The sequence below is a fragment of the Macrobrachium nipponense genome, chromosome 19, assembly GCF_015104395.2.
Source record: "Macrobrachium nipponense isolate FS-2020 chromosome 19, ASM1510439v2, whole genome shotgun sequence".
Classification (NCBI taxonomy): Eukaryota; Metazoa; Arthropoda; class Malacostraca; order Decapoda; family Palaemonidae; genus Macrobrachium; species Macrobrachium nipponense.
In genome coordinates, this window is record NC_061088.1 from 15,218,855 (window position 1) to 15,239,405 (window position 20,551).

The window sequence follows — 20,551 nt, forward strand, 5'->3', positions numbered from 1 at the left end:
ACTACATTTGAGGTCAAGAAGGGACTCAATCGATCTTTATATTTAAAGAAAGACCCAATTGTTAATGGATTTTTTGGTATTAGTTTAATACTAACTGCACCATAGTGTTTTTCCATAATCTGAGTAAACTTTTTTCTGAAGGAGTCATCATGTAAAAATGGAAATTTTGCATAAATGACTAACTTTGGTACCGTGATAAATGTTTTCGTATTGTTAAAAAACCGCTTATTAAGAAAACTCCGAAGCCTCTTATAAAATAGCTTTTGAGGGAAGCAATTATTTTTAAAATATTCCAATAGGTAATTTATTTCCTGATTGAAGGAATGCCAGTTTGATGTGATAAAAAAAAATGCCCTATGTATAAGAGTTGACAATGAATTAAGCTTAAAATTATAAAAACATGAGCTGTAATAATTAGATCCTAGACCCGTAAAAGTTTTCTTCCTAAAAAACAGAAGTGTTAAAAGAGCCATTCTCTCGTGTAACGAGTACATCTAAATAAGCCAGTTTGACTATTTTCCTCTCTTTCGACCGTAAACTTAATATTGTTATGTTGGGAATTAACATACGCTAAGAAAGAGTCAATATCAGAGTTTCTCTTGAATAATGCGAATGTGTCATCCACATACCTCACGTAAAAATAGGGTGAAACCTAAGAGGACAATCATCAAGCATGCGCTCCTCCAGGGAGGACATGAAGATGTTAGCGAATGTCGGGCCCAAAGGAGAGCCCATGGCTACACCGTCTGTTTGTTTAAAAAGTTTACCATCAAAAACAAAGGCAGTGTCCCGCACTGCTAATTCTAAAAATGTTTTTAAAATGAGACCGGTTAAAATTGCTAAAAAAACAGAATCGGGTTCAGGAAATAATTTATCTAATATGATGTCAATTGTCTCCTCCACGGGGACATTTGTGAATAGAGATTCCACATCTAAACTGGCCATTAATAAACCTGATCTTGTGATAAAATTTTGTCTTTAAAATGGTACGAGTTATTCAGAGTAAAATTATTTTTTGTTAGTGGTTCAAGTAAGGGTACCAAAAATTTAGCTAATTTATAATTAGGCGTATTGTATGATGCCAGAATGGGCCTCAAAGGAGTATTGGGCTTATGTATTTTGGGCAGCCCATATAGAATTCCATATGATGATCCAGTACACAAACAAATCATTGATATGTGTTTTCATCAATGATTTTCTCAGCTTTTAGTGTTCGTAAAAACCTGTTTATTTTGTCTTCATTTTAATAATATGATAAAAGTCAGGTACTCCAATTTCAGTGAATTTAGTTTGATCACTTAAAATATTATGCATTTTATTTGTATAGTCAGTTTTTTCCAGTATGACTGTCCCTTTTCCTTTGTCTGGTCTGGTGATTATGAGGTTTTCTTTACTTGCCAATTGTTTAAGTGTTTCATGATCTTCCTTTCTGACAAAAACGGAGTCCACCGTGTTTTCAATTTTCTAAAGGCACCCTGAGATAGTTCGAAGAGTTGTTTCTGAAGGTCACTTTTATTTACTTGGAAAGGTAATGCTGACAGCCTGTGAAAGATCGACTCTATTGAAGAAAGAATTTGGTATAATTTGGTCTATAGTTAGGTAGGCAGAACTCCAACCCCAAAGATAGCAAGAACTCCTCACGTTTTGACAATACATGTTTTGAGAAGTTGAAAACAGTTACTCTCTCTTTAGCAAATCTTGGAATTATAATACCCAAACCTCTCAGTTTTCTAAAGTGTCTTCTCCTGTACTACAGAAATAAAATCGTCAAGAAGTTTTATTAAAAAGTTTCTTAAAAATTACACCATCAATGAAAGAAAGAGAATCAAACACCTCTCGCTTCAACCCTGTAACAAGGTCGTTCTGTTTCTCGATGGTTTTCTGTTTATTACTGATTTCCATATTCAACAAACAATTTGTGGCATCTTTATAAAAATGTGAATTGTACAAGGTAGATTTGTAAAGTCTGAATTTAACAAAATTCGGAACAATATATTACTTTGGCAGTATTGAAGAAAATCAAGGTCCAGCTTCGCTTTTTCCAGTTTTTTATAAGTTTTCTCCAGGGTTCGACATTTTGCCAGTAATTCCGCTCCATAACGACGACGTACGAGTTGATGGAAATGAGTGAATCCCCTCGATCTGACTTGGATTAGGAAAAGGAAGACGTAAAAGAAACTGCGAAGATCCATTTGTGAAGAGGCAGGTCGGCAGCAACAGTCCCAAATTAGAAGTCCAGTATACACAACCAAGGGGCAGGCAGGTGACGACCAAGGAATACATCAAATCAGGTGTTGACTGAAGGAAACAGGCCAATCTACATATAGTTATTTCCAACGTTTCGTAATAACATTTATTACATCTTCTGGGAATCTGTCAAAAAAAAAAAATTAATTAATTAAAATAATATATAAAAAACAATCTTAAATTTACTAAAAAATTCATTAAAAAAATTATAAAAAAGACTAAAATTTACTAAAATATACAATTACAGAAAATTATTATTTAAAAGCTGGAACCGCCAACCACCTTAAGTTAAGAGAGAGAAAGACTGAATGATAGGAGACAACAAAAAAAAAAAGGAGGACACGTTAACTAAGGTACAGTTGGATGGAGGAGGTTTCTGGGATTCAACTGGGGAACCAGCTGCTTAATGAGTAATGACTCTAAAATGGGTAATTCTTGGGGGTTTGGTGTTTGCCCTATAATGCAAAAATCGTCTCTTTCGATATGTGTTTTGCAGATTTTTGCATGGTTCCTGATATTTGAATGTTCAGGGTTGGAGAGCCTACTTCCTGTTCGGAAGCTTATTCCACGATGAGAATCGATTCTGACCTTCAGTAACCTCTTCGTAGATCCCACGTAAGTCCCAGAGTTACACTTTGGGCAAGTATATTTATATACTACATTTGAGGTCAAGAAGGGACTCAATCGATCTTTATATTTAAAGAAAGACCCAATTGTTAATGGATTTTTTGGTATTAGTTTAATACTAACTGCACCATAGTGTTTTTCCATAATCTGAGTAAACTTTTTCTGAAGGAGTCATCATGTAAAAATGGAAATTTGCATAAATGACTAACTTTGGTACCGTGATAAATGTTTTCGTATTGTTAAAAAAACCGCTTATTAAGAAAACTCCGAAGCCTCTTATAAATAGCTTTTGAGGGAAGCAATATTTTTAAAATATTCCAATAGGTAATTTATTTCCTGATTGAAGGAATGCCAGTTTGATGTGATAAAAAATGCCCTATGTATAAGAGTTGACAATGAATTAAGCTTAAAATTATAAAAACATGAGCTGTAATAATTAGATCCTAGACCCGTAAAAGTTTTCTTCCTAAAAACAGAAGTGTTAAAAGAGCCATTCTCTCGTGTAACGAGTACATCTAAATAAGCCAGTTGACTATTTTCCTCTCTTTCGACCGTAAACTTAATATTGTTATGTTGGGAATTAACATACGCTAAGAAAGAGTCAATATCAGAGTTTCTCTTGAATAATGCGAATGTGTCATCCACATACCTCACGTAAAAAATAGGGTGAAACCTAAGAGGACAATCATCAAGCATGCGCTCCTCCAGGGAGGACATGAAGATGTTAGCGAATGTCGGGCCCAAAGGAGAGCCCATGGCTACACGTCTGTTTGTTTAAAAAGTTTACCATAAAAACAAAGGCAGTGTCCCGCACTGCTAATTCTAAAAATGTTTTAAAATGAGACCGGTTAAAATTGCTAAAAACAGAATCGGGTTCAGGAAATAATTTATCTAATATGATGTCAATTGTCTCCTCCACGGGGACATTTGTGAATAGAGATTCCACATCTAAACTGGCCATTAATAAACCTGAGTCTGTGATAAAATTTTGTCTTTAAAAATGGTACGAGTTATTCAGAGTAAAATTAAGTTTTTTGTTAGTGGTCAAGTAAGGGTACCAAAATTTAGCTAATTTATAATTAGGCGTATTGTATGATGCCAGAATGGGCCTCAAAGGAGTATTGGGCTTATGTATTTTGGGCAGCCCATATAGAATTCCATATGATGATCCAGTCACAAACAAATCTTGATATGTGTTTTCATCAATGATTTTCTCAGCTTTTAGTGTTCGTAAAAACCTGTTTATTTGTCTTCATTTTTAATAATATGATAAAAGTCAGGTACTCCAATTTCAGTGAATTTAGTTTGATCACTTAAAATTAAAAAATATGCAATTATTTGTATAGTCAGTTTTTTTCCAGTATGACTGTCCCTTTTCCTTTGTCTGGTCTGGTGATTATGAGGTTTTCTTTACTTGCCAATTGTTTAAGTGTTTCATGATCTTCTTTCTGAAAAAAGGAGTCCACCGTGTTTTCAATTTTCTAAAGGCACCCTGAGATAGTTCGAAGAGTTGTTTCTGAAGGTCACTTTTATTTACTTGGAAAGGTAATGCTGACAGCCTGTGAAAGATCGACTCTATTGGAAGAAAGAATTTGGTATAATTTGGTCTATAGTTAGGTAGGCAGAACTCCACCCCAAAGATAGCAAGAACTCCTCACGTTTTGACAATACATGTTTTGAGAAGTTGAAAAACAGTTACTCTCTCTTTAGCAAATCTTGGAATTATAATACCCAAACCTCTCAGTTTTCTAAAGTGTCTCTCCTGTACTACAGAAATAAAATCGTCAAGAGTTTTATTAAAAAGTTTCTTAAAAATTACACATCAATGAAAGAAAGAGAATCAAACACCTCTCGCTTCAACCCTGTAACAAGGTCGTTCTGTTTCTCGATGGTTTTCTGTTTATTACTGATTTCCATATTCAACAAACAATTTGTGGCATCTTTATAAAAATGTGATTGTACAAGGTAGATTTGTAAAGTCTGAATTTAACAAAATTCGGAACAATATTATTACATTGGCAGTATTGAAGAAAATCAAGGTCCAGCTTCGCTTTTTCCAGTTTTTTATAAGTTTTCTCCAGGGTTCGACATTTTGCCAGTAATTCCGCTCCATAACGACGACGTACGAGTTGATGGAAATGAGTGAATCCCCTCGATCTGACTTGGATTAGGAAAAGGAAGACGTAAAAGAAACTGCGAAGATCCATTTGTGAAGAGGCAGGTCGGCAGCAACAGTCCCAAATTAGAAGTCCAGTATACACAACCAAGGGGCAGGCAGGTGACGACCAAGGAATACATCAAATCAGGGTGTTGACTGAAGGAAACAGGCCAATCTTACCATAGTTTTTATTCCAACGTTTCGTAATAACATTTATTACATCTTCTGGAATCTGTCAATTAATTAAAAATAATAAAAAAATTATAACAAAACAATCTAAAAATTTACTAAAAAATTAAAAAAATAAAAAGACTAAAATTTACTATACAATTACAGAAAATTATTATTTAAAAGCTGGAACCGCCAACCAACCTTAAGTTAAGAGAGAGAAAGACTGAATGATAGGAGACAACAAAAAAGGAGACACGTTAACTAAGGTACAGTTGGATGGAGGAGGTTTGGGTATTCAACTGGGGAACCAGCTGCTTAATGAGTAATGACTCTAAAATGGGTAATTCTTGGGGGTTTGGTGTTTGCCCTATAATGCAAAAATCGTCTCTTTCGATATGTGTTTTGCAGATTTTTGCATGGTTCCTGATATTTGAATGTTCAGGTCATTACTCATTAAGCCATTTTAGAGTCATTACTCATTAAGCAGCTGGTTCCCCAGTTGAATACCCAAACCTCCTCCATCCAACTGTACCTTAGTTAACGTGTCTCCTTTTTTGTTGTCTCCTATCATTCAGTCCCTTTCTCTCTCTTAACTTAAGGTTGGTTGGCGGTTCCAGCTTTTAAATAATAATTTTCTGTAATTGTATATTTAGTAAATTTTAGTCTTTTTACAATTTTTTTAATTTTTTAGTAAATTTAAGATTGTTTATAATATTATTATTTTAATTAATGACAGATTCCCAGAAGATGTAATAAATGTTATTACGAAACGTTGGAATAAAAAACTATGTAGATTGGCCTGTTTCCTTCAGTCACATGATTTGATGTATTCCTTGGTCGTCACCTGCCTGCCCCTTGGTTGTTGTATACTGGACTTCTAATTTGGGACTGTTGCTGCCGACCTGCCTCTTCACAAATGGATCTTCGCAGTTTCTTTTACGTCTTCCTTTTCCTAATCCAAGTCAGATCGAGGGGATTCACTCATTTCCATCAACTCGTACGTCGTCGTTTATGGAGCGGAATTACTGGCAAAATGTCCGAACCCTGGAGAAAACTTATAAAAACTGGAAAAAGCGAAGCTGGACCTTGATTTTCTTCAATACTGCCAAAGTAATAATATTGTTCCGAATTTTGTTAAATTCAGACTTTACAAATCTACCTTGTACAATTCACATTTTTATAAAGATGCCACAAATTGTTTGTTGAATATGGAAATCAGTAATAAACAGAAAACCATCGAGAAACAGAACGACCTTGTTACAGGGTTGAAGCGAGAGGTGTTTGATTCTCTTTCTTTCATTGATGGTGTAATTTTTAAGAAACTTTTAATAAAACTCTTGACGATTTATTTCTGTAGTACAGGAGAGACACTTTAGAAAACTGAGAGGTTTGGGTATTATTATAATTCCAAGATTTGCTAAAGAAAGAGAGTAACTGTTTTCAACTTCTCAAAAACATGTATTGTCAAAACGTGAGGAGTCTTGCTATCTTGGGGTTGGAGTTCTTGCTATCTTTGGGGTTGGAGTTCTGCCTACCTAACTATAGACCAAATTATACCAAATTCTTTCTTCCAATAGAGTCGATCTTTCACAGGCTGTCAGCATTACCTTTCCAAGTAAATAAAAGTGACCTTCAGAAACAACTCTTCGAACTATCTCAGGGTGCCTTTAGAAAATTGAAAACACGGTGGACTCCGTTTTTCAGAAAGGAGATCATGAAACACTTAAACAATTGGCAAGTAAAGAAAACCTCATAATCACCAGACCAGACAAAGGAAAAGGGACAGTCATACTGGAAAAAACTGACTATACAAATAAAATGCATAATATTTTAAGTGATCAAACTAAATTCACTGAAATTGGAGTACCTGACTTTTATCATATTATTAAAAATGAAGACAAAATAAAACAGGTTTTTACGAACACTAAAAGCTGAGAAAATCATTGATTGAAAAACACATATCAAGATGTTTGTGACTGGATCATCATATGGAATTCTATATGGGCTGCCCAAAATACATAAGCAATACTCCTTTGAGGCCCATTCTGGCATCATACAATACGCCTAATTATAAATTAGCTAAATTTTTGGTACCCTTACTTGAACCACTAACAAAAAATAATTTTACTCTGAATAACTCGTACCATTTAAAGACAAAATTTTTATCACAAGACTCAGGTTTATTAATGGCCAGTTTAGATGTGGAATCTCTATTCACAAATGTCCCCGTGGAGGAGACAATTGACATCATATTAGATAAATTATTTCCTGAACCCGATTCTGTTTTTTAGCAATTTTACCACCGGTCTCATTTTAAAACATTTTTAGAATTAGCAGTGCGGGACATCGCCTTTGTTTTTGATGGTAAACTTTTTAAACAAACAGACGGTGTAGCCATGGGCTCTCCTTTGGGCCCGACATTCGCTAAACATCTTCATGTCCTCCCTGGAGGAGCGCATGCTTGATGATTGTCCTCTTAGGTTTCACCCTATTTTTTACGTGAGGTATGTGGATGACACATTCGCATTATTCAAGAGAAACTCTGATATTGACTCTTTCTTAGCGTATGTTAATTCCCAACATAACAATATTAAGTTTACGGTCGAAAGAGAGGAAAATAGTCAACTGGCTTATTTAGATGTACTCGTTACACGAGAGAATGGCTCTTTTAACACTTCTGTTTTTAGGAAGAAAACTTTTACGGGTCTAGGATCTAATTATTACAGCTCATGTTTTTATAATTTTAAGCTTAATTCATTGTCAACTCTTATACATAGGGCATTTTTTATCACATCAAACTGCATTCCTTCAATCAGGAAATAAATTACCTATTGGAATATTTTAAAAATAATTGCTTCCCTCAAAAGCTATTTTATAAGAGGCTTCGGAGTTTTCTTAATAAGCGGTTTTTTTAACAATACGAAAACATTTATCACGGTACCAAAGTTAGTCATTTATGCAAAATTTCCATTTTTTACATGATGACTCCTTCAGAAAAAAGTTTACTCAGATTATGGAAAAACACTATGGTGCAGTTAGTATTAAACTAATACCAAAAAATCCATTAACAATTGGGTCTTTCTTTAAATATAAAGATCGATTGAGTCCCTTCTTGACCTCAAATGTAGTATATAAATATACTTGCCCAAAGTGTAACTCTGGGACTTACGTGGGATCTACGAAGAGGTTACTGAAGGTCAGAATCGATTCTCATGTGGATAAGCTTCCGAACAGGAAGTAGGCCTCTCCAACCCTGAACATTCAAATAAATTCAGGAAACCATGCAAAAATCTGCAAAACACATATCGAAAGAGACGATTTTTGCATTATAGGGCAAACACCAAACCCCAAGAATTACCCATTTTAGAGTCATTACTCATTAAGCAGCTGGTTCCCCAGTTGAATACCCAAACCTCCTCCATCCAACTGTACCTTAGTTAACGTGTCCCTCCTTTTTTGTTGTCTCCTATCATTCAGTCTTTCTCTCTCTTAACTTAAGGTTGGTTGGCGGTTCCAGCTTTTAAATAATAATTTTCTGTAATTGTATATTTTAGTAAATTTTAGTCTTTTTACAAAATTTGTTTTTTTAATTTTTTAGTAAATTTAAGATTGTTTTATAATATTATTATTTTAATTAATTGACAGATTCCCAGAAGATGTAATAAAAATGTTTATTACGAAACGTTGGAAATAAAAAAAACGATGTAGATTGGCCTGTTTCCTTCATCGTCAAAAACACCTGATTTGATGTATTCCTTGGTCGTCACCTGCCTGCCCCTTGGTTGTGTATACTGGACTTCTAATTTGGGACTGTTGCTGCCGACCTGCCTCTTCACAAATGGATCTTCGCAGTTTTTTCTTTTACGTCTTCCTTTTCCTAATCCAAGTCAGATCGAGGGGATTCACTTCATTTCCATCAACTCGTACGTCGTCGTTATGGAGCGGAATTACTGGCAAAATGTCGAACCCTGGAGAAAACTTATAAAAAAACTGGAAAAAGCGAAGCTGGACCTTGATTTTCTTCAATACTGCCAAAGTAATAATATTGTTCCGAATTTTTTGTTAAATTCAGACTTTACAAATCTACCTTGTCAATTCCATTTTTATAAAGATGCCACAAATTGTTTGTTGAATATGGAAATCAGTAATAAACAGAAAACCATCGAGAAACAGAACGACCTTGTTACAGGGTTGAAGCGAGAGGTGTTTGATTCTCTTTCTTTCATTGATGGTGTAATTTTTAAGAAACTTTTTAATAAAACTCTTGACGATTTATTTCTGTAGTACAGGAGAGACACTTTAGAAAACTGAGAGGTTTGGGTATTATAATTCCAAGATTTGCTAAAGAGAGAGTAACTGTTTTCAACTTCTCAAAACATGTATTGTCAAAACGTGAGAGTTCTTGCTATCTTTGGGGTTGGAGTTCTGCCTACCTAACTATAGACCAAATTATACCAAATTCTTTCTTCCAATAGAGTCGATCTTTCACAGGCTGTCAGCATTACCTTTCCAAGTAAATAAAAGTGACCTTCAGAAACAACTCTTCGAACTATCTCAGGGTGCTTTTAGAAAATTGAAAACACGGTGGACTCCGTTTTTTCAGAAAGGAAGATCATGAAACACTTAAACAATTGGCAAGTAAAGAAAACCTCATAATCACCAGACCAGACAAAGGAAAAGGGACAGTCATACTGGAAAAAACTGACTATACAAATAAAATGCATAATATTTTAAGTGATCAAACTAAATTCACTGAAATTGGAGTACCTGACTTTTATCATATTATTAAAAATGAAGACAAAATAAACAGGTTTTTACGAACACTAAAAGCTGAGAAAATCATTGATGAAAACACATATCAAGATTTGTTTGTGACTGGATCATCATATGGAATTCTATATGGGCTGCCCAAAATACATAAGCCCAATACTCCTTTGAGGCCCATTCTGGCATCATACAATACGCCTAATTATAAATTAGCTAAATTTTTGGTACCCTTACTTGAACCACTAACAAAAAATAATTTTACTCTGAATAACTCGTACCATTTTAAAGACAAAATTTTATCACAAGACTCAGGTTTATTAATGGCCAGTTTAGATGTGGAATCTCTATTCACAAATGTCCCCGTGGAGGAGACAATTGACATCATATTAGATAAATTATTTCCTGAACCCGATTCTGTTTTTAGCAATTTTAACCGGTCTCATTTTAAAACATTTTTAGAATTAGCAGTGCGGGACACTGCCTTTGTTTTTGATGGTAAACTTTTTTTAAACAAACAGACGGTGTAGCCATGGGCTCTCCTTTGGGCCCGACATTCGCTAACATCTTCATGTCCTCCCTGGAGGAGCGCATGCTTGATGAGTTGTCTCTTAGGTTTACACCCTATTTTTTACGTGAGGTATGTGGATGACACATTCGCATTATTCAAGAGAAAACTCTGATATTGACTCTTTCTTAGCGTATGTTAATTCCCAACATAACAATATTAAGTTTACGGTCGAAAGAGAGGAAAATAGTCAACTGGCTTATTTAGATGTACTCGTTACACGAGAGAATGGCTCTTTTAACACTTCTGTTTTTAGGAAGAAAACTTTTACGGGTCTAGGATCTAATTATTACAGCTCATGTTTTTATAATTTTAAGCTTAATTCATTGTCAACTCTTATACATAGGGCATTTTTTATCACATCAAACTGGCATTCCTTCAATCAGGAAATAAATTACCTATTGGAATATTTTAAAAATAATTGCTTCCCTCAAAAGCTATTTTATAAGAGGCTTCGGAGTTTTCTTAATAAGCGGTTTTTTAACAATACGAAAACATTTATCACGGTACCAAAGTTAGTCATTTATGCAAAATTTCCATTTTACATGATGACTCCTTCAGAAAAAAGTTTACTCAGATTATGGAAAAACACTATGGTGCAGTAGTATTAAACTAATACCAAAAAATCCATTAACAATTGGGTCTTTCTTTAAATATAAAGATCGATTGAGTCCCTTCTTGAACGATCAAATGTAGTTATATAAATATAACTTGCCCAAAGTGTTAACTCTGGGACTTACATGGGATCTACGAAGAGGTTACTGAAGGTCAGAATCGATTCTCATCGTGGAATAAGCTTCCGAACAGGAAGTAGGCTCTCCAACCCTGAACATTCAAATATCAGGAACCATGCAAAAATCTGCAAAACACATATCGAAAGAGACGATTTTTGCATTATAGGGCAAACACCAAACCCCAAGAATTACCCATTTTAGAGTCATTACTCATTAAGCAGCTGGTTCCCCAGTTGAATACCCAAACCTCCTCCATCCAACTGTACCTTAGTTAACGTGTCTCCTTTTTTGTTGTCTCCTATCATTCAGTCTTTCTCTCTCTTAACTTAAGGTTGGTTGGCGGTTCCAGCTTTTAAATAATAATTTTCTGTAATTGTATATTTTAGTAGTAAATTTAGTCTTTTTACAATTTTTTTAATTTTTAGTAAATTTAAGATTGTTTTATAATATTATTATTTTAATTAATTGACAGATTCCCAGAAGATGTAATAAATGTTATTACGAAACGTTGGAATAAAAAACTATGTAGATTGGCCTGTTTCCTTCAGTCAACACCTGATTTGATGTATTCCTTGGTCGTCACCTGCCTGCCCGGTTGTGGTATACTGGACTTCTAATTTGGGACTGTTGCTGCCGACCTGCCTCTTCACAAATGGATCTTCGCAGTTTCTTTTACGTCTTCCTTTTCCTAATCCAAGTCAGATCGAGGGGATTCACTCATTTCCATCAACTCGTACGTCGTCGTTATGGAGCGGAATTACTGGCAAAATGTCGAACCCTGGAGAAAACTTATAAAAAACTGGAAAAAGCGAAGCTGGACCTTGATTTTCTTCAATACTGCCAATGTAATAATATTGTTCCGAATTTTGTTAAATTCAGACTTTACAAATCTACCTTGTACAATTCACATTTTTATAAAGATGCCACAAATTGTTTGTTGAATATGGAAATCAGTAATAAACAGAAAACCATCGAGAAACAGAACGACCTTGTTACAGGGTTGAAGCGAGAGGTGTTTGATTCTCTTTCTTTCATTGATGGTGTAATTTTTAAGAAACTTTTTAATAAAACTCTTGACGATTTTATTTCTGTAGTACAGGAGAGACACTTTAGAAAACTGAGAGGTTTGGGTATTATAATTCCAAGATTTGCTAAAGAGAGAGTAACTGTTTTCAACTTCTCAAAACATGTATTGTCAAAACGTGAGGAGTTCTTGCTATCTTTGGGGTTGGAGTTCTGCCTACCTAACTATAGACCAAATTATACCAAATTCTTTCTTCCAATAGAGTCGATCTTTCACAGGCTGTCAGCATTACCTTTCCAAGTAAATAAAAGTGACCTTCAGAAACAACTCTTCGAACTATCTCAGGGTGCCTTTAGAAAATTGAAAACACGGTGGACTCCGTTTTTCAGAAAGGAAGATCATGAAACACTTAAACAATTGGCAAGTAAAGAAAACCTCATAATCACCAGACCAGACAAAGGAAAAGGGACAGTCATACTGGAAAAAACTGACTATACAAATAAAATGCATAATATTTTAAGTGATCAAACTAAATTCACTGAAATTGGAGTACCTGACTTTTATCATATTATTAAAAATGAAGACAAAATAACAGGTTTTTACGAACACTAAAAGCTGAGAAAATCATTGATGAAAACACATATCAAGATTTGTTTGTGACTGGATCATCATATGGAATTCTATATGGGCTGCCCAAAATACATAAGCCCCAACTACTCCTTTGAGGCCCATTCTGGCATCATACAATACGCCTAATTATAAATTAGCTAAATTTTTGGTACCCTTACTTGAACCACTAACAAAAAATAATTTTACTCTGAATAACTCGTACCATTTTAAAGACAAAATTTTATCACAAGACTCAGGTTTATTAATGGCCAGTTTAGATGTGGAATCTCTATTCACAAATGTCCCCGTGGAGGAGACAATTGACATCATATTAGATAAATTATTTCCTGAACCCGATTCTGTTTTTAGCAATTTTAACCGGTCTCATTTTAAAACATTTTTAGAATTAGCAGTGCGGGACACTGCCTTTGTTTTTGATGGTAAACTTTTTAAACAAACAGACGGTGTAGCCATGGGCTCTCCTTTGGGCCCGACATTCGCTAACATCTTCCATGTCCTCCCTGGAGGAGCGCATGCTTGATGATTGTCCTCTTAGGTTTCACCCTATTTTTTACGTGAGGTATGTGGATGACACATTCGCATTATTCAAGAGAAACTCTGATATTGACTCTTTCTTAGCGTATGTTAATTCCCAACATAACAATATTAAGTTTACGGTCGAAAGAGAGGAAAATAGTCAACTGGCTTATTTAGATGTACTCGTTACACGAGAGAATGGCTCTTTTAACACTTCTGTTTTTAGGAAGAAAACTTTTACGGTCTAGGATCTAATTATTACAGCTCATGTTTTTATAATTTTAAGCTTAATTCATTGTCAACTCTTATACATAGGGCATTTTTTATCACATCAACTGGCATTCCTTCAATCAGGAAATAAATTACCTATTGGAATATTTTAAAAATAATTGCTTGCCCTCAAAAGCTATTTTATAAGAGGCTTCGGAGTTTTCTTAATAAGCGGTTTTTTAACAATACGAAAACATTTATCACGGTACCAAAGTTAGTCATTTATGCAAAATTTCCATTTTTACATGATGACTCCTTCAGAAAAAAGTTTACTCAGATTATGGAAAAACACTATGGTGCAGTTAGTTATTAAACTAATACCAAAAAATCCATTAACAATTGGGTCTTTCTTTAAATATAAAGATCGATTGAGTCCCTTCTTGACCTCAAATGTAGTATATAAATATACTTGCCCAAAGTGTAACTCTGGGATCTACGAAGAGGTTACTGAAGGTCAGAATCGATTCTCATCGTGGAATAAGCTTCCGAACAGGAAGTAGGCTCTCCAACCCTGAACATTCAAAATATCAGGAACCATGCAAAAATCTGCAAAACACATATCGAAAGAGACGATTTTTGCATTATAGGGCAAACACCAAACCCCCAAGAATTACCCATTTTAGAGTCATTACTCATTAAGCAGCTGGTTCCCCAGTTGAATACCCAAACCTCCTCCATCCAACTGTACCTTAGTTAACGTGTCTCCTTTTTTGTTGTCTCCTATCATTCAGTCTTTCTCTCTCTTAACTTAAGGTTGGTTGGCGGTTCCAGCTTTTAAATAATAATTTTCTGTAATTGTATATTTTAGTAAATTTTAGTCTTTTTACAATTTTTTTAATTTGTTTAGTAAATTTAAGATTGTTTTATAATATATTAATTTTAATTATTGACAGATTCCCAGAAGATGTAATAAATGTAATTACGAAACTGTTATTACGAAACGTGGAATAAAAAACTATGTAGATTGGCCTGTTTCCTTCAGTCAACACCTGATTTGATATATATATATATATATATAATATACATTAAATGAATGTATTTAATATATATATATATATATATATGTATATATATATATATATATATATATATATATGTATATCTTATATATATATATATATATATATATATATATATATATATATATATATACATAAACAGTTTAATGATTCTTATACCATCCAGATGGAGCCACTCATATTCCGATATGCAGTCTCCTCTCTCCCCTCTCTCAAAGCATTCCTGTCACCATTGTATCCAATATCTAATAAGAAATCCTTCTCCTCAGCAGTCTTCTGTATAGGCATCTAAAGGTCATCGTTGGGGCGCACAAAAAAATTCTCATAACACCACTGTCCCTATTTTCTTCAAGAGAAATTAATTTCTGTTTTGTGACAGAATTTGGAATTCCGTGAAAGATGTGAGTTCTCGTTTCTCGGCTCTCAGCATTCCATTGTTTTATAAAACCTTTTTTTCTTCTAATCTATTTATTTTTTGTTTGGTTTGTATGGTGTTTTAACGTTGCATGGAACCAGTGGTTATTCAGCAATGGAACCAACGGCTTTACTTGACTTCCGAATCACGTCGAGAGTGAACTTCTATCACCAGAAATACAAATCTCTCACACCTCAATGGAATGCCCGAGAATCGAACTCGCGGCCACCGAGGTGCCAGGCCAACACCATACCGATCACGATACTGAGGCGCTCTAAACTATTTATTATCTCGATGACTGTGATGTTGTAGATGGGTTTTCTGGTCATCAATATTTTCTTTTGCATTTTATATTCTGTGTTCTCTTCGATACCTTCATTATTTTCGTGATATTTTGATAAGGTTTCATTACGATTTATAAATGAATTAATTTGGCTTAAGCTGGCGACTTCAGTTGTAGATGAAAATACAGATGGTAGGCTTGAATTTTCGATCTTTTTAAAGATTAATGAATCTTTAAGCATCCATCTTACAAAATATGTTAGTTTAACTCCATATCCGTCATGTATTTGTGTATCAGCCAACATAGTTTGGCTTCCTCGGGGAGTAAGCCTATAAAATACTTTCTCGTTGATGTTGTTTTTGTTGTGGTGGGGGGGGGGGGTAGGAAAGGTATATGGAAAGGCCTAAAAAGATCTGAATATATACTATATAGTGCATGTTAAACAGGACAAATAATTATATAGTGTATTTATTCTAATTTCCGTTGGTGAAACAACGCTCTGTTTGACAGCAGATTGTAGCACACGCCCCCGAGCAAGCTGGAGGTCGGATCACGCCTTGTTAAAAGTTGCCAATAATGAGTCAAGTCCCCGCTATGGATATGTTAACCGTAATCTTTTCTCGGATAACGATCCACCTACTTCTCCAGATTGGTAGTTTTGTCCTGACGTTTCACTGTCAATTCAGTCCCACCTGTAGATGCTCAGTTTTTCATTTGCTAATCGCATTTTCCTGTTCCTCGTCGTGAATCAGGTTTTGTTGGGGCGAGGAATCCTGCCGGAACGTCTAATGGAGCCATTCATTTTGGCCTTTTCTTTGTCTCCTAATTCTCGTTCAATGAATCCTTCCAGAAGGTTTTTTTTTTTTTAGTTCCTTTCTGTGGTAATTGAAAGTTTCAGCGGGAGTTCTCCCCACCCCCTCCCCCGCCCCAATTGATTTGGCGGCGAAAGAAATGGGATTTCTCCAGCTGTTCTTTTTCCTATCCCCTCCGAATTGGTTCCTCACCAAATTCTTTCCTTCGTTACGTAATATATACAGCAGACGGCTTTAAACACCCGGCTAAATTAAGCAACGATGGCTGACCAAAGGTCAGTCCTGGGGTGGCTGACCATTAAGAAATTTCCGACGCCGCCTGCGCTTGAGTTCCTAGTACGTTCTTGGACAGGGCTATGGTCCAGAAGCCTCACCCCAAAATATTTTATGAAAACCGGGTCTAAAATATAACCCTGTACGTTTTGTTGTCACTATTTAGACTTTATCGTCGATGTTTTGTGTTGCCATTCACACCAGTTTTACAATATCAACACGCCAATAACCTGACTTCTCAGTTTGCCAGTCTCGATCTACTACAGAATGGGCCTTGATGAGGCATACACCCCTCCCCCCTTTTAGATATGTGGAACTAATCAAAAGGCAATCTCTCTCTCTCTCTCTCTCTCTCTCTCTCTCTCTCTCTCTGTATCGCATATACCAAATACCAACCGAGTAGAGCCTATAAAGGGGAAATGAATTTGTCCTCGATGTTAGAAACACAGCTCATCACAGCCCCCCACACTCCCCCCCCCCCCCCCCCACCCCCCACCCACCGAATGTCCTGCGGGAAGAAGAGGGTCGTTTGAAGAAGGATCAATGCTGGTTCCCCTCAGTCGTCTTCTGGCGATACGGGATTTGGATCAGTTGGTGCCAAGAGGTAGTATTTTGAGGAAGATACTTGACAGGGATAACGTCATATTCTCTCTCTCTCTCTCTCTCTCTCTCATTTGTTTTTCTGCATACTTCCCCTTCTGCGACGTATGTTGTTTATCTTATATTTTCTTATTATACTTCTTTTTTTGTCTAATCTTCAGCTTATCCATGTTTGTCGTAATCTTCAAACCCTTCTATACTGTTCTCCTCTTTTTTCCTGGAGAGTTGTTCTTCGTTTGTTTTTGTTTGTTTGTTTGTATGGTGTTTTGACGTCCAGCAACGGGACCAATGGCTTTACGTGACTTCCGAACCACGTCGAGAGTGAACTTCTAACACCAGAAAAACAAATCTCTCACGCCTCAATGGAATGCCCAAGAATCAAACTCGCGGCCACCGAGGTGGTACGCTAACACCATACCGACCACGCCACTGAGGTGCTTGTTCTGCGCTTTTGAAGGGAGAGCAGAATATTCTCGAGTGTTCTGTAATTCCTGTAATTATTACTATATGTATTTGAGACCTCCTTAAAGGCATCGTCGTTTTCTGGTTAAAAGGACGCCGTCGGCCAAAGCTCAGCGATGCTTGACGAGGAGGAGGAGACGAAACTACCAGAAAAGTCCTGCATTTTTGTACGAACGAGCGATGCATATATCCGCTTCCGTGTCCTTTCCTTTTGTCTTCTTAATTAAAAATATTTCTTAATATCTTTGGTGTTCGGAATGCCAGCGACGACACCGCTCTTGTGAAAGTCTTTTGATGACGTACTGGAAATAGTTTTGCAGTGTTTTATTAAGGAAAATGAAATTTCGAAGGTGTTATGAAATCTTGCTCAGGGAGGCGGACGTCGATAGCTTCTGAGGATACCTGCATTTTTCAGTTTTCACGTTTTTATTAGGTTTTATGAAATAATTTATCTAAACCTTATATGAGAATCTTTCCTTATTAGGCAACTTGCTTAATAAACGCGTTATTACGTTTACATCATCCCTGGAGACTTATTTTAACCTAAAGTTGATTAGACGTTGAGATGAGGCCACCAATATTGAAACAGTTTCTCAAGTGTTAATGATGTAAATTCATGGTTCAACGTTCAAGTTAATACTTCAATCATTCCCTTAAGCTCTTTCAGTCTGTTTATCATTTAATATTTGAGATCCTGTTGAACTGAAAATAAAGGTTTAAAAGGAATATTATGAATCAGTTGGCATGTTACAGTTAAAAACGACACCGTTGGGAAATCATAGAAATTCCCTATGCAGATGAGAGAATCGTGATTGGCTTAGGTTCAGAGAGTCTCTTAACCTTAAAAAAAAAAAAAATCCGTCTCCAAGACTAAAAACCCACATCTTTCGCACATCTTCAATAAGATGCTTCCTGTGGTAGCAAATGTCCCAATTTTTATAATTTTTTTATTGAAATCTCTTGAGAGTTTTTTCATTATTAAATACCAAAAGCCGACCGTCGGAAAAAGTTGCCTTTTTTCGTCTGCATCTCTTTAAGAATCTTCTTCCAACGAGTCATTGGTTTGTCATTTCGTTATTTTTCACTTTCATTTTCCATTATTCAATGCTCGTTAATTTTAGTTGTCATTCCTTTTTCATCATTCAGTATTTGTTATTTTTTTATTTTCATTATTCATTTTTCATTGTTCTTTATTAATTTCTTCATGATTCATTTTTATTTTTCATTATTCATTGTCCGTTACTTGTTATTTCCTGACTTTCAATTGTCATTATTCGTTATTTTTTATTTTCGTTAGTTTTAGTTTTCATTATTCATCTTTCTTTGTTCTTCATCTGTTCATTCCGTTATTTTTTTTCCTTCTCGCCTTAGTTTGACACTGTCCTCGGTCTCATATTTAGTTCACACTCTTTACTTCCTCATCAAACTGTTGGTTTCTCGACTTTGTTCTAAGTCCATTTTTTGTAACAGATTTTTTTTGCGTTGTTTACAATAATTCGCGTTTACCTTTTAATTTTTCAGTATTTTTGTGCAGTTACTTCAATCACAGCCACCGAGCAACAGCTGCGTCGAATAAGGTCGGAAATCAGATGCTGTTCTCATTTCGAAATCATTTTTGCTTTGATGAAAAGCGTAATAATTATGAAATTGCATCAGTTCTTTATCAATATGTAATACCATCGGGGGAGGTAATCGTCGAGCTACTATGGTAGATTTACATCAACCGTGCATTTGATGTCTAGGCCAGTCCCTTACGACGCTCCTGAATGGCTGTTGATAAGCCAATCACAGGGCGGGAAACTCTCAGTCTTTCTCGAGATTTCACATGGGTGTGATCTATGTTCCACCTCTCCTAACAGATACGTCTTTCAAAAGCATCCCTCAGGAGAGGTGAAACACACATCCTGCAGAAATATGTCACTCGCTCAAGTATGCCCTTATTTGGATTTGGCACATTAGCACAACCGCGCCTGCCCACCCCCTCCCCCTCCCCCCCCACCAACCCAGGCACCGAGACCTCTCTTAAGGCACGAGGTGCCCAACAAACCTAAGACAAGAAGGACGAAACTGAAACTATAAAACGGGAACAGACGGTAGGAGTCTGTTGTAAGCAGCAGCGGGTTACATTAAGGCCTCTAAAACCAAGAGAATGAGTGAATGTGTTGCGATAGTTTCTGAAAATACTTAAGCAACATTTCTCGGAATGAATCGATTAGTCTGGGGAGTATTTTCTTCTCAAGTGGGCATGTTCCACTGCACATGATCTTCAATGATACTTCGCCTTCAGCAGCAATCAGCGTCGATGAGAATGTCTGGATTGCAAACAATATGATGTTAATGAAGATAACAAGCGCTTCCTCGACGGCTTATAACTTAGTTACTATGTAAATGCAAACTTGAACGAAGGCATCAATTGCATGCGTATTGAAAGCTGAGGAAATTCCCATGGTTTCTCTCTCTCTCTCTCTCTCTCTCTCTCTCTCTCTCTCTCTCTCCCTGTATATACAGACAAACACACACCGTTTCCGCCGTCAACCATAAGTGTGTGTGTGTGTGTGTGTTTTAAGAATGATATGGAATGCATCCGACATCTGGGTCTTTCTTGAAGAATGTTGGTCACGAATATCAAATAATCTTCTTTTGGAAGTTACTACGGGGAAACTTTACGACGACGATCTTCAACTTTACTTGTTTCCTCTTCCTTGGAGAGTTGACGTCCTTTGCCAGACCTGAATGTTGCAGCGGAAGGCTTCGCTTTTGTTGGTCTCGTGCCTCTTCCAGCTTCCGTTTGGTGGCATTTTCATTTGCAAAGTTTTGTAACTGGTGCCGCTGCGATTTTGTTCAATGTTAGAAAAAATCACACCCACAAAAAAAACTCACAGTTATTATCACATTAAATCTCTTATTCTATTTTATCTTGCGAACTTCCGTTAGATAGCCTTTTCATTCGCGAAGTTTTGTAACTTTGTACCGCTGCG